At 44.7% G+C, this 12,313-nt stretch overlaps 1 protein-coding gene and 1 long non-coding RNA gene across 2 annotated transcripts in view; one reads left to right on the forward strand and one right to left on the reverse strand.

Moving 5' to 3' along the window:
* LOC149322827 (uncharacterized) overlaps nt 1-12,313 on the forward strand; it is a 38,518-nt gene that overhangs the window by 11,949 nt on the left and 14,256 nt on the right. Inside the window, exon 2 of the long non-coding RNA XR_016272161.1 lies at nt 5,160-5,292. This is a non-coding gene — a long non-coding RNA (uncharacterized LOC149322827). The remainder of the gene's footprint in view (nt 1-5,159; nt 5,293-12,313) is intronic.
* The window catches only part of NDUFB11 (NADH:ubiquinone oxidoreductase subunit B11), a 50,775-nt gene that overhangs the window by 1,238 nt on the left and 37,224 nt on the right, over nt 1-12,313 (reverse strand). The gene's annotated exons all lie outside the window — the stretch shown is intronic.

Below are 12,313 nucleotides of genomic sequence, written 5' to 3' on the forward strand. Positions count from 1 at the left end.
TGGAGCAAATGCATGCAAATCTACTTATTCTGCAGTCACTTGCTCTGTCTGCATTCTCAAGCCTGAATCAGATTCCCACCCAATTGGGTGGTGGGGAGAAGATTAGGAAAGGGAAATGCTACAGAATTTGGACTTCTTTGGAAAAAGGAAAGTCGTATTAGTAGTGTATAGGCAGACATAAGGAGAGGGAAGCCGAGCCTCCTAGGTAAAGAAAGGTGCTAAAAAGCCTACTTCTTTGATGCATGGAGCCTCAACATTTTCAGTGATTCTGAGGACTAGAACCTTGCTTACAGTTTCTCAAGAAGATAGATTCTGCATCAAACACTGAATTTAGCATATACTGTAGTAGAGACCATGGGCAGAAATAATCTAGTTTGAGACTGCTTTAACTGCCCTGGCTTGGTGGTAGGGAATTCTGGGAATTATAGTTTATTGTGGCACCAAAGCTCTCTGACAGAGAAGGCTAAATGTTTCACAAAACTACAGTTCCCACCATTCCCTTGCATTAAGCCAGAGCAGTTAAAGTGGTCTCAAGCTGGATTATTTTTGCAGTGTGTTCTGGACACCCCCACCCCCACCCATTTCTTCATATCTTAGGGGTTACAGGACTTTAAATCTTTTGGTGGATAGAAGCTCTTTATAACACAAGTGCTACACAATTCCACTGCCCTCCCAGCACATTTCCCAGGATGTTCTCCACTGCATGGCGCCCTCTAGCAGCACGTGAGAGGCAGTGCCAGGAGCTGCTCCCAGATGTTTTGCCTCTAGCGTTCCTGACGTACCATCCACAGAAGTTGGCGGGTTGGAGCCCAATCAAAGCTACAGCATTAATTACACTGTGCCGAGATGAAGTGCAAAGCTGCTTGCTTTAATTAGTGCTTCGTTAAGGAGTCACCAACCTGCCGCTCAGCTGGCAGGAATAAGATGCTACCCTCCTTTCTTTTTTCTTTTTTGCACAGCTCTAGTCTGCTTCCAGTTTAGGGGACTCTGGGAAGGGCTCCTAGTTAAAACATCAAAATAGACAAAGGGGGTGGCATCATGCCTTCCTTCCATTAAGCTACTGACTGGCTTGGTTCTCTCCAGCCAAGCATCTTCGGCTTCCTGCCCCTGCCAGGCCAACACAGACCGGTCGGCCCAATTGACAAGAGTGTGGCCCTTGTTTGCATTCCCTGTGAGGCCTCCTGCCTGAGACTTAATCAGAGCTCCTGGCAAAGAGGGAGTGTGCCTTGAGCAAGGGGCTGATTGGAGTTACAGCTTTATTTATTTTAGATATATGTAAAATCTAAAGAGCCAGGCAGCTGCTTCGGTGGCTCAGAAAAGCAGCATCAGGGCCTGGCCTAGTTTGCAACCGCCCGCTGCTATTTCCATCTCCCCTTCAAACGGATACATGAAGTCAGGCAAATTTCAACAGAGGGAGGGGGATGCTGAGTCTTTAAACTCTTCTCGCTCCAATGGCACACAGGAAGGATGAGGTTGCATCATCACCTTCTATTTTAGTTTAGGAGTAAAGACAGTGTTTCACAAACCTTTTGAACTCTCCGCCCCTTCAAAGTGCACCCCACCTCACAAATGGATGAAGAGCTGTTCTTTCAGCAAGCATGTATGCATGCCACACATGCACCTGCCGTCCACTTGCTGCTACGGTTGTAATGGTTTGTGGATTGGAGCACTTGTGAGAACATTGCCAAGTGTAGACAACTGGAATGGCACATCACAGACTCCCCTCCTGAAAGCATCCAGCAAAAGAGGCAGGTAGCATGGGAATGTTGTGGTCCCCCTATATGACTCCACAGCTTCTATACTTGGCAGTGAGTAGGCCAGGGTACCCGCAAAGCTAAACCTTTTGTCATGGAAAGGAACTATCTCTACATCTTCCTCCTCCAGAGCATTTCCCCTCTTTCTGCTTCTATGTCATACATAAGTAAAACAGTTCCTTCCCCTCCCTGCCAGGGATGAAGAACTTTTGGCTCTCCAGAGACATCAGAACTCCAATAATCCCTTGCCATGGGGTATGTTAACTGGGACCTCTGAATATTAGTCCCAAGTCTCTGCAGGATTTCCAGATGTTTGTCTCAAATATGTTTCTGTAGGACTTGGTAGTGACCTTGGGCAAGTCCCACTCTGTCAGCCTCAAAGAAAGGCAATGGCAACCCCCCCCCCCCAACAAACCTTGCCATGAAAACCCCAGGATAGGGTTGCCATAAGTCAGAAATGACTTGAAGGCACACAACAACAGCATGCCCCACTGTGTCAAACAGCTGAGGCAAAAGCAGAAACAAAGGATGGACAACAAGGAGTCATCTGAGTTGCTCCTTCATTGGCCCAACCAGGGATCTGCATGCCCACAAAGTACCCGAAGTGATACATTTCCAAACAAGATATGCCAGAGTTCTCCCAGAGAGACTGATACAAGCAGCACCATGAGTAAGCAGGGAAGCTTTTGTCCCTTCCACCCTGCCCCAAACGCAGCAGGCAGAAAGCTCACACGCTGCTACACAACACGCTTTGCAAATATTGGCACACAGTTTTAGGAATTTGTATTCTTTGGGCATAGACACTATCCTGTAGGAATTCCAAAACTGTCAAGAAGGCAAGATCTGAAAGGGCCTGGAATGGAGATGTTCAGGAGTGACTGTGAACGTTTTCTAGAACATGTTCAAGGAAAGGAGTGTTGTCACTGACTGTAGACTTAATCCAAGTGAAACAGTAAACATTCCTGTCTCTTGAGAAGTCCCATTCAGAGCCTCTCTTTTTCATGTATGCAGTTAGCATGCCTCCCACTAAAGTAATGACATGGCTTCTGATTTTCTTCCTCATTTCATAAAGACTATAGACACTGGGATTCCCCAAATCCAAAATGAAGCATTAGAATATCAGGACTCCATTCCAAGTGTCTGTTTTACACTTAGTAGCCCAGTGGTCTCAGTGACACACAGTCATGAACCGCATTCCCTCTGTCACTCCTACCTGCCAACCAGACCTGAAACCGATCACTATGGCTGCACAGTAGAGTTAAGGAAGCAGTAAAGGGTGTGTGTGTGTGTGTGTGTCATAAACTGGAGAGAGGGAGACCTTTCATCTGCAGCAGAGGGCATTGTAGAGTATTTTCTTTTTAGTTGTTCTAGGAGGAGGACTCAGAAGTACAGCGATACTGCAGCATTTGTCTTTTTTATACTAAGCATCATGTATCCTAACCCATAGGTCTGTGACCATTTTCCATCTCCCTCTCCCCTCCCACTGCTCCTAGGAGATACTCCTCTAGAAAGTGGACGGACAGCCTCCTCACCAGCCAGAATGAGTCACAAGTGGGAATGAGACAGTGAATACAGCCCCCTCATCTCATCCCACCCCACACAAGGCTACTCATGACCTGAGCCTAGGAGAGGAATGCCAAACACAGGCCCAAAGCAAGTCTAATTATTTCCTACTCCTTAGCCACAGAGGATCTGCCTCGTCAGCTCATTAAGTGGAATATTAATGGGCTGGCAGGCAGGCTTTCATCTGAAGCTCTCTGGTTGACAAATGGGACTGCAGCAATTCCATTGAGAAAGGGGAGCCAGTGCATGTGTACAGAGGAAGATGGAGGAGAGAAATCAAGGGGAGAAATTAGGGAAGTGCCTTTACAGGGAGAAGGACCAGATGGGAGAGTGTCAGGAACCAGATCTGGCCTTCCAAAGGGTAAGGATGGAAGGGGAAAGCAATGAACTCCAGGCAAAGGTACTTTTCAAGTGGCCATGGAAAGACAGATCTCACTCCCTGCTACAGTCCCCTTGGTGATGCCCACAGGAGTACAAGAGTGACTCTTTAAAATAACGCACTGGCTACCCATGAGTGAGCGTCACCTCACCAACAGGAAACAGAGAGGAACTGAGGAGTTTGAGAAAACTCACAAGCCAGATCAGTGACAACAAGAAGAGATCCAGAACAGCCCAGTGGCTGGAATCAGGTCAAAGACATTAAGAGGAGCTATTGGGGCACCTTGGAATATGTTGCCTCACAGGCTCAGTTCCCTGTCTGTAAAATGGGAGGAGTTGTATTTGGCAGCTGCAAAGGCAAAACAGTGATGCTTTGTGATCTATATCCTACACGCACAATTACAGGTAATGGTACCCAAAGAGCAAAGATGCACATTTCAGAGGTTTCCACCCTTGTTCTCTCACTCTCCTCCTGCGCCACCTTCTTCTGAATGCTGTCTGCCCAAATCTCCGAGGGCCCCCGCCCCTCCCGCCCCAGCTCCAGCAGTCAGAAGTGGTTCCTGCAGCAGCAGCTCCCTGAAGATCTCACTAATGAGACCCCCACCAATTAGAGACAAGTTATGTCTTGCAGCCAGGCACCTTCCCCAGAAAACCAAAGCGAGACAGCCGGCCTTGCATCGCCAACACTTGAAAGATCACAGGCAGCAAGACAGGTCCTAGACTTTCCCCAAGGGCCACTCCTGCCTTAAGGGTAGGAGGGAGAGAAAGGAAGGGTGGGGACTGTGGCAACAAACCAGATTATATTCAGACATATTTGTACCAGCATTCAATCCACTTGATGAAAGAAACATTCCAGAGTCTTTGGCTACTGACACCCCTAGTAAGAAGCTGTGAGAAGAGAGAGAATACAAGAAAGGTGGCAGTCACAGGGCAGTAAGAGTCAATGACCATTTCTCGCAACCCTCACCACCCCCAAATCCTCCCATATCTGTGCAGGACAGCAAACTACTCTTCTAACTAAACAGTGTGTCATAAATAAGCATTTGTATTTCTGTAAGAATCTGAGCTGGGAGGATTTGTCTTAAATAGGTTTCTAACCCTCACTCTTGCAGGGAAGAGAAGGCAGTATGTGTTCAGCAATTCAAGGCTACATGGTACCTAGGAAGAAGCTCTTGCACACTTCTCCTCCACTTACCCCTCCCTGGCCTCCACAAGCCCATTTGTGCTCGTCCTCGTTTCTTGCTTGCACAGAACACTGTCTGCTTTTCCCTTCTATTACTGCATTACTCCACAATCATAGAATACTTAGCAGGGGTATTAGCCAGTTCTCTTAGTACTCAAGAGAGAGTGCAGCTAATAACCCAAAATCCAACAGAACTCACACAATTTGCTCAAAATTACACTGCATTCACTGTGCTCCCAGCATGCTTGCTGACTCTGGTTTATTCTTTCTTTCTGTTGTAGATTTCTGGCTTCTAATTTGCAGCAGCTTAGGGTGGAGATCCACACACTTGGTGGCAGACAAAGAGAAGGTTGGGATGTGCACAGGGGCAGCTGTGGTGATGGTTGGTATTTGCCAGGAAAGCAGAAGCAGCAGGTGAGGGCGAAGTGGGGTGCGTGCTTCATTCCCGCATGCCATATCCTCGGAAATTCTTCCCTATGGGCTGCTTTTCTAGTGAGAACTAAGAAATCACATCTCTGGACTCCTCAACTGGGGGGGGGGGACACTTCAGAGGTACAGAAAACTCTCTCTCTCTCTCTCTCTGTGGTGTGTGGGCAAATTTAAGCACCTTTGTTACTGTTTCTTGACATCCTTTCCTATGTTAACTTTACACACTCGCATCAACTACAGTATTTGCTACACTGATAAGAGGGCCCAGATTAGTGGTTAGACTGTTAAGCTTGGAAGATCCAGGTTCTTATCCCCATTCAACCATGAAATGACCCTCATCTAGTTACTCTGCCTGACTCTCCTCATAATGTTGTTGTGAAGATAAAATGGGTGGAACAGAGCCATTGACGGTCTCAGACATGGGAGGAACAGCAGCACACAAATTTAACTTATATATCTAATACATATTCCAAAGAGTAGAACAGGGTGAGATATATGAACACTACTGCTCCTGCCCCCGCTCAATCTCTATATTTGTTTCACAGACCACCAGACATTGGCAATGGGTCAGGTAGCGTTTGGGAATTAGCTAGGAGGATGGTGGGTGGAGAAAAGAGAGAGAAACAGTGTAGATAAAGGAAAGACAAAACTGCAGTGGTTCAAGAAAAGGGCAGCAGAGGATCAAGCAACTCAGTGAGGGGAAAAGAAATGGAAGGCCTAAGCACAGGAAGCACAGAGGGAGAGAAAAAACTGGAGTGATTATGCATGTAAAAAAAAGAAAAGAGAGAATATGAAGGAATAAAGATGAGGAAGAGTTATGAGCAGAGAAGATGAAAGCCCGGGCAGCAAAACCAGTGCTGTTGTTCACAGAGTCTATTTCAAGAACATGTGCTTAGAGTAACAAAAGAGCATTACAAAGAGAGAGAGAGAGAGAGTGAGTGAGTGTATGTACACACACACATACACCTGCTGCTCTCCCCCTCCACTAATCTAACAAACAAAACTGGAAGTCTGCATCAGGATGATGCAATGCCTGTGTCAAGAAGAACAATTCCTTAACCTGCCTATTTAAAGGTAGTCTATTCCTATTAGAAACAGGGGGGCAAGCATGCATAGTTAAAGAGCTAGGCAGAGCCTCTACAGTTCCAGACCTACCAGCTTGTTACCTGGAAATCCTACTCAACCCCACTCCAGTTCCTGGGTTTTCTACATCCTCAAGCCTAAAAAGCAAAGATCTAGCCATTATGTATGTTTTACGAAGAGGCTGACACATTCTCAGCATGCTGAAATCTGCACTATGCCAATTTCCACAACAGAAACTGTGGACAACATCCCTGGCCCCAAGTTGGTCTGAAGTCCCATACATCTGTCCGTAGCCCTCATATGTATTGCCACCTAGGGCCTGACAAGCAGCTTACCAAGGGCCTTCCCAACTCCCACCTCACCTGTGTCCACCCTTAGTAAGCTAGAACAAAAACAAACTCCATGCAAGACTGGAAGGGCTGAGAAGAACAGAAAACTGAGAAGTGAGGTTCGAGTCTTTGCTCTAAGGAGGAAGTCACATTTAAAAGACAAGAGGAACAGAGCCCAGACCAGGACTCCTGGCCTCCTTCCACAGCTCAAAAGCCGGGGGCAAACCCTTCCTCGTTAGCAATGCTCCTCTGTGGGGACTATCGCAGAGACAGAGCGGATGGGAGCAGAAGCTGCGCAAGCTGCTTCTGATCAGAAGATTCGATGTGCGTCAGCAGCAGAGAGCCAGGCTATAACCTGCTCCTCCTTGCCAGCCAAAACAGCACGCTTCCCGGCTCTGGGCCTTGGTCTATCTATAGCCCATAAGCTATATATACACAACACACACAACTGCACACCTTGCAGCAGCTGGTGTGCCCCTCCCACCCAGAGACTCCTAGCTGCAGTGAATTGCCAGAACGTACCCTCCTAAATAGTCCACTTTGTTTGAAAGCTGATACAGGACAAGGGGCTCAGCTGTTGGAGGACAGAAGGAAAGAGAAGGGGTTGGGGGGAACTGGTGTGTATCTCTGTGTGTGTGAGACAGAGAGAGAGAAAGAGACAGAGAGATTCACACAACATACTATTATGGTTTTAAGCTACAGAGAGCAGGGGGGAAAGGACAGACAGTGGATGCTGGACCACCAAATTGTCCGTATTTAAACACAATCCAGATCCTAGACAGACCACCAAGATGCTTCCCTTCTGCTTTCTTGCTTGCCTGTGCTTACAAGCGTGGCTGCATATGCCCTGAAATTTACTGCTTTGAGCCACAAGCAAGTTGAGTCCATTATTCATCCTCATCACTTGGCATCCTGAGAAATGCAGCTTCCTTGAAAACAAGAGAGAGAGAAAGAACACAAGAGAACAAACATTTCTTCTAGTGCTAGAGAAAAGATATACTGTGTGTGAAGAGCATCTAGTAAAGGAGGGGCAAGGTCTCAAGCAGCTTTCAGCTGGATTTCTCCCTGTCTCCCCTGCCCTGCCATCCAGCCCCAGTTTCCATACAGAAATGGAGGATGTGGGGGCCTCCAAGTATTGCTGGACTGCAACTTCCATAACTCCTAGCCAGCACTGCCAAGTGGTGAAGAGGATGGAAGTTGCAATGCAACAACATCTGGATAACTGGCAGTGGACATTCTGGACATCTCTCCTCTCAGCTCTATATCTTTTCCATTTCTTCTTTTCTTTCAAAAAAAGAGAGAGAGGAAGGAAGAGAGAGAATCTGAGATGCAAAAAAGGAAGCTATAATCAAAACTTTTTCATGCTTCTCATTAAAGCCAAGGTGGGGAACATGTAGGGTGGTTGTGTGTGGCCCCAGAGCCATTCTGTGCTTCTGCAGCCTTCATTGCCAAATCTCAATGGGGTGGGGGGGCACTTTGTTTTTCTGGTAACAGGAAGTATTTCCATATCCTTTACTTCTATCTTCATGCCACTGAACTTCAGCAGTAGCAAAGAATATGTTGACCTGTGCTGAGATCTGATGGCTTAAATTGGCCAATGGACCCATCAAACTCTGCATTTAGGGGTCTGGATCTTCTAAATGTAATTTTCAGATGTTTTTCTAAAATACATATAGTACATACCCAGGGGTTTTGAGTATGGGAGGTGCTGGGACTGATTCTGGGACCTCCTGACTGCAAAGTATGTGCTCAGGCACTGAGATCCATCAAGAAGATAACCTCCTGTCTTGTATCACACCAACAAAACTTCAGTAAACTAATCACGATGCCCTATTACTCTCCCTCCTCAGAAACAATTACTTTCCTAGCAAGGCCTTCCCACACATTTATACTCTCATCCTTCCTCTTCCCACTTATTTGGCTGGCTTCTATTAAAATATCTATGAGAACAAGTGTTGATAAAAACTGATATATTTTTAATTTTTTTTACTTACATCAGATTTCAAAAATTTAAATCAGATTTCGTAATTATCTTTAAACATTAGTATAAAAAGAGCTTTTGGTCAGAAATATCACTGCAAATTACTGTGCAAGTCCTAATTATTTTCTGTGGATACGTAAACAGCTATTTATGGAGATGAAAGACAACTGCATCAGTCCAATTCTGTATGCAACATACATTAATAGTATTCTTTCTTTTACAGTCTTGCCTTCTCCTCAGTGCAAAGACAGAGAAGATCAATGAACTGAGAATTTGGGGAGATATATTCCCCAAATCCAAATATAATTGTTCAGAGGAGCACCTAAAAAAATGTAATGCTTGTTTGGCTTAAAACGCAGCATTTTCCCTTGAAATCTTCACCTGCCACGTATTTATAAGTTCCTTGTACTGACGTGACTGAAATTGCCTAAATTTTATTTTCTAGATGAACTTGACATCTATCTGAAAACAGAAATGATAAACCATTTAAAAATCCATGAGTGTACTTTGTTACTTGGAGCTGGTTCATCTCTTCAATGACTTCACAAGTTCATTCTCCGTTAGCAGTAAAAAGGCCCAAATTATCATACCATTTTTAATGAACTGAAAATTAATCAGAGAACAATTCGGTACTACTGCTTAGCATACATCTGCATTTCTGAATATGTATTAAGGTTATATTAAACAATAAAGCACTTTCAATAAAAATGATGGTTCAATAGAAACGTCCTCGGTAGTGATTTAAACTGTGATTTAAATCATTAAAAAGGAGTCTTTCTGATAACAAATTTAACAGACTCAGCTATCTTATTCAGATGCCATAGCTGTCCTGCACTCTTATAATAGGGCACTATATAAATAAACCAAGATGCCATGAGCATTTTTTAACAATTAGCACAGATTGCTGCCTCTAAGGTCATTTGATCCAGATCGTGGGCACACACATACAAAAATGACAAGGACACAGCCATTGCCAGGAGCTTTATTTTACTCTTCGGCGCATGCAGCCAATTAGTAGGAATGTCCCATCTCCACCTACCCCCTACACACCCACACCCACACAAAGATACACACATGCACACTCCTCTGCTGCCTCCAATATACAGTGGGGCCCTCCACATTTGCTTGGGTTAGTGGCGCAGGACTCCCATGAAAGTGGAAAAACCACAGATAACAAAAACACTTTTTTTTAACCTGAGAGAACACCTCTCTAGGAATCTCTAGGTCTTCCAGCACGACTTCTGCTAGGCATTAGCTATAGAGTCACTCTGGAGGAATTAGATTCCTAGTGAGAACATGTTAATAAAATCCATGAATAATCAAATCTGCAAAAGTCAAAGCCACAAATGTGGAGGGCCAACTGTACTGTAGCGTCCACTAAAACTAGCAAGTCAGGGCTGCTTTTGGGCCAGGAGCTGTTAAAAGTGGGAACAGACCCTGAACAATCTTTTTTGGACAATGACCTAGAACAAAAAGGAAAGAAACCAACATTTTAAAGATTTGCCATTATTATGTCACGATTGCATGATGGTGCACAGTATAACATGATTGGTTGAAATATGACTTTTCCAGATGCTTTCATAACCACCTCAACACATCTCTGAGTGACAACAGGATCTGTGCTATGAATTCTTCACCATGAAAATAGGAGGTTAACAGACTTTCTCAATTCAGCCAAGTGTCTAGCCTTTCTTGTTACAGGGGTGGTGGTGGTGGTGGTGGTGGTGGTGGTGGTGGTGGTTTCCAATCAAGAACCTAAATTTATTTCTAGGCTTTTAGTCTTGGGGCAGGGAAAGGAATATAGACCCCAGTCCTTGCAAACCTTGTCCTAAAGGGATAAATAAACAGGAACAGCAGTATTAACCATCTATTTTCATCTCTATCCTGGTGACTCATTCCATTCCCTCTCAGGATCCATTCCTTTATTTGTAGTTTAATTTCAATGGAGCCCAGTCAGTGCAATTGCCAACTGCAGATTCAATCATTTGCGGACCTTTGAACAAGCTTCCATTCTTCCAATGGACAGTTTTGGTCCAGCACTCATTTTCTTCTAGTACGTAGGTTTCAAGGAGGAGGTGGGATGAGGATGACTGAAACCATGTTTTTCAACCACCGGAAAGAGCATGGCACTTCATGATATGCCTGATGTCCTCAAAATCAAAGCTGCTTCAGAAGGAATTAAATTAGTCAAATCAGTTTCTGTGGTCACTTGACACAACTTCTGCCTAGGATAAGGCTATTGGAGGTTAGATGAAAGGACTTATGAAGATCTTGGGGGAGATATTTGTTTAGTCAGTGAATAAAGATCTCATGAGACATCTCATGAGGTGGTTGGTGGTGGTGGTGAATCCAAGAGTTTGTTCTTCCCATCTTGGATTAGAATGGCATACAAGCTGAGGCTATAACTGTGGGAAGTTCTAGATAATAGGATGGTACAGGTAACAGTATAGGGGCTCTCAGTCCTTGGTCCTCCAGATGTTTTGGACATCTTAGAATTTCTGACCATTGGTCAAGCTATTTCAGGATTCTGGGAAGACCAAAGTTTCAGAACCACTGATATAGTACAGACTTCCCCAACCTGGGGAACTCCAGATGTGCTGGATTACAACTCCCATCACCTCAGCAAGGCACTAAGTTGGGAAAGGTGGAATAGTACAAAATAGTACAATAGTACAATTGCCCTTTTCCTTTATGGTTCATGTTGCAACTTGCTCTTTCTCCTTGTAATGGCTTTTCCTAAGAATGGCTTCTTTATGAAGTTTCACGGCTGGTGTCCATAGTTTTCTGTGGACATTTTGGGCTTTCTGGCCACGTTCTGGAAGAATTTATTCCTGAGGGTGGTGGCATGGTTGTGTGTGAGGTATATATACAGTACTTGTGTGACCCTTGGATATATGTATTTCACACACTTCCATGCCAGCCACAGATGCAGGTGACATGTCAGGAATAAGATTTTCCAGAACACAGCCACATAGTCTGGAAAACCCACAGAAAACAATAGTTTCTTTGGATTCTGTATACTTATAATTTACAATTGGATGGCTATGGGGTGAGGAACTGAGTTACGGTTGTAAAAATCCCAATCCCTCTCTGTATCTCTTTCTTTTTCTCTCTCTCTCATTCTCATTCTCCACATAAATGGTATTGTAATTCTTCTTATACGTTGGGTTCTGGGTCCAGACATAACTTTGGCTATTTCCAGAGTAAGGACCAGGCTGAAAGGGGCCTAGCAGGAGATGGTTTGCACGTTGAAAAAGCTGTGGAGAAGGAAGGCAAGAGTTGTGTAACAATATTTATTCAGTCAGATTGTTGAAAGAGAAGGTGGGGATTTAGTGGTAAAGAAGTATGTTTCTCCTCCTTGGAACAATGTACCCAAAGGAAGTGCCATGGAAAGCATTGGATGAGTCTGCTAAAGTCCTGTTTGATTAAGCTGGCTATGAAGAGCCCAGAGTTCACTGCTCACATATACACTTTCATCAGCAGTTATCTCTGATCAGTGATTGGAGCTATCAAGGTATTTATTGGTGTGCAACCTTAAAGCCTATTCAAGCATGCAGAGGATGGTACATGAGATATAGGATTGGGCTTAGGAGCACTAAAAATGCCTTCCAAG

Source organism: Sceloporus occidentalis, unplaced genomic scaffold (genome assembly GCF_023333645.1).
Source record: "Sceloporus occidentalis isolate IW3139 unplaced genomic scaffold, rSceOcc1.0.p SCAF_1, whole genome shotgun sequence".
NCBI lineage: Eukaryota > Metazoa > Chordata > Lepidosauria > Squamata > Phrynosomatidae > Sceloporus > Sceloporus occidentalis.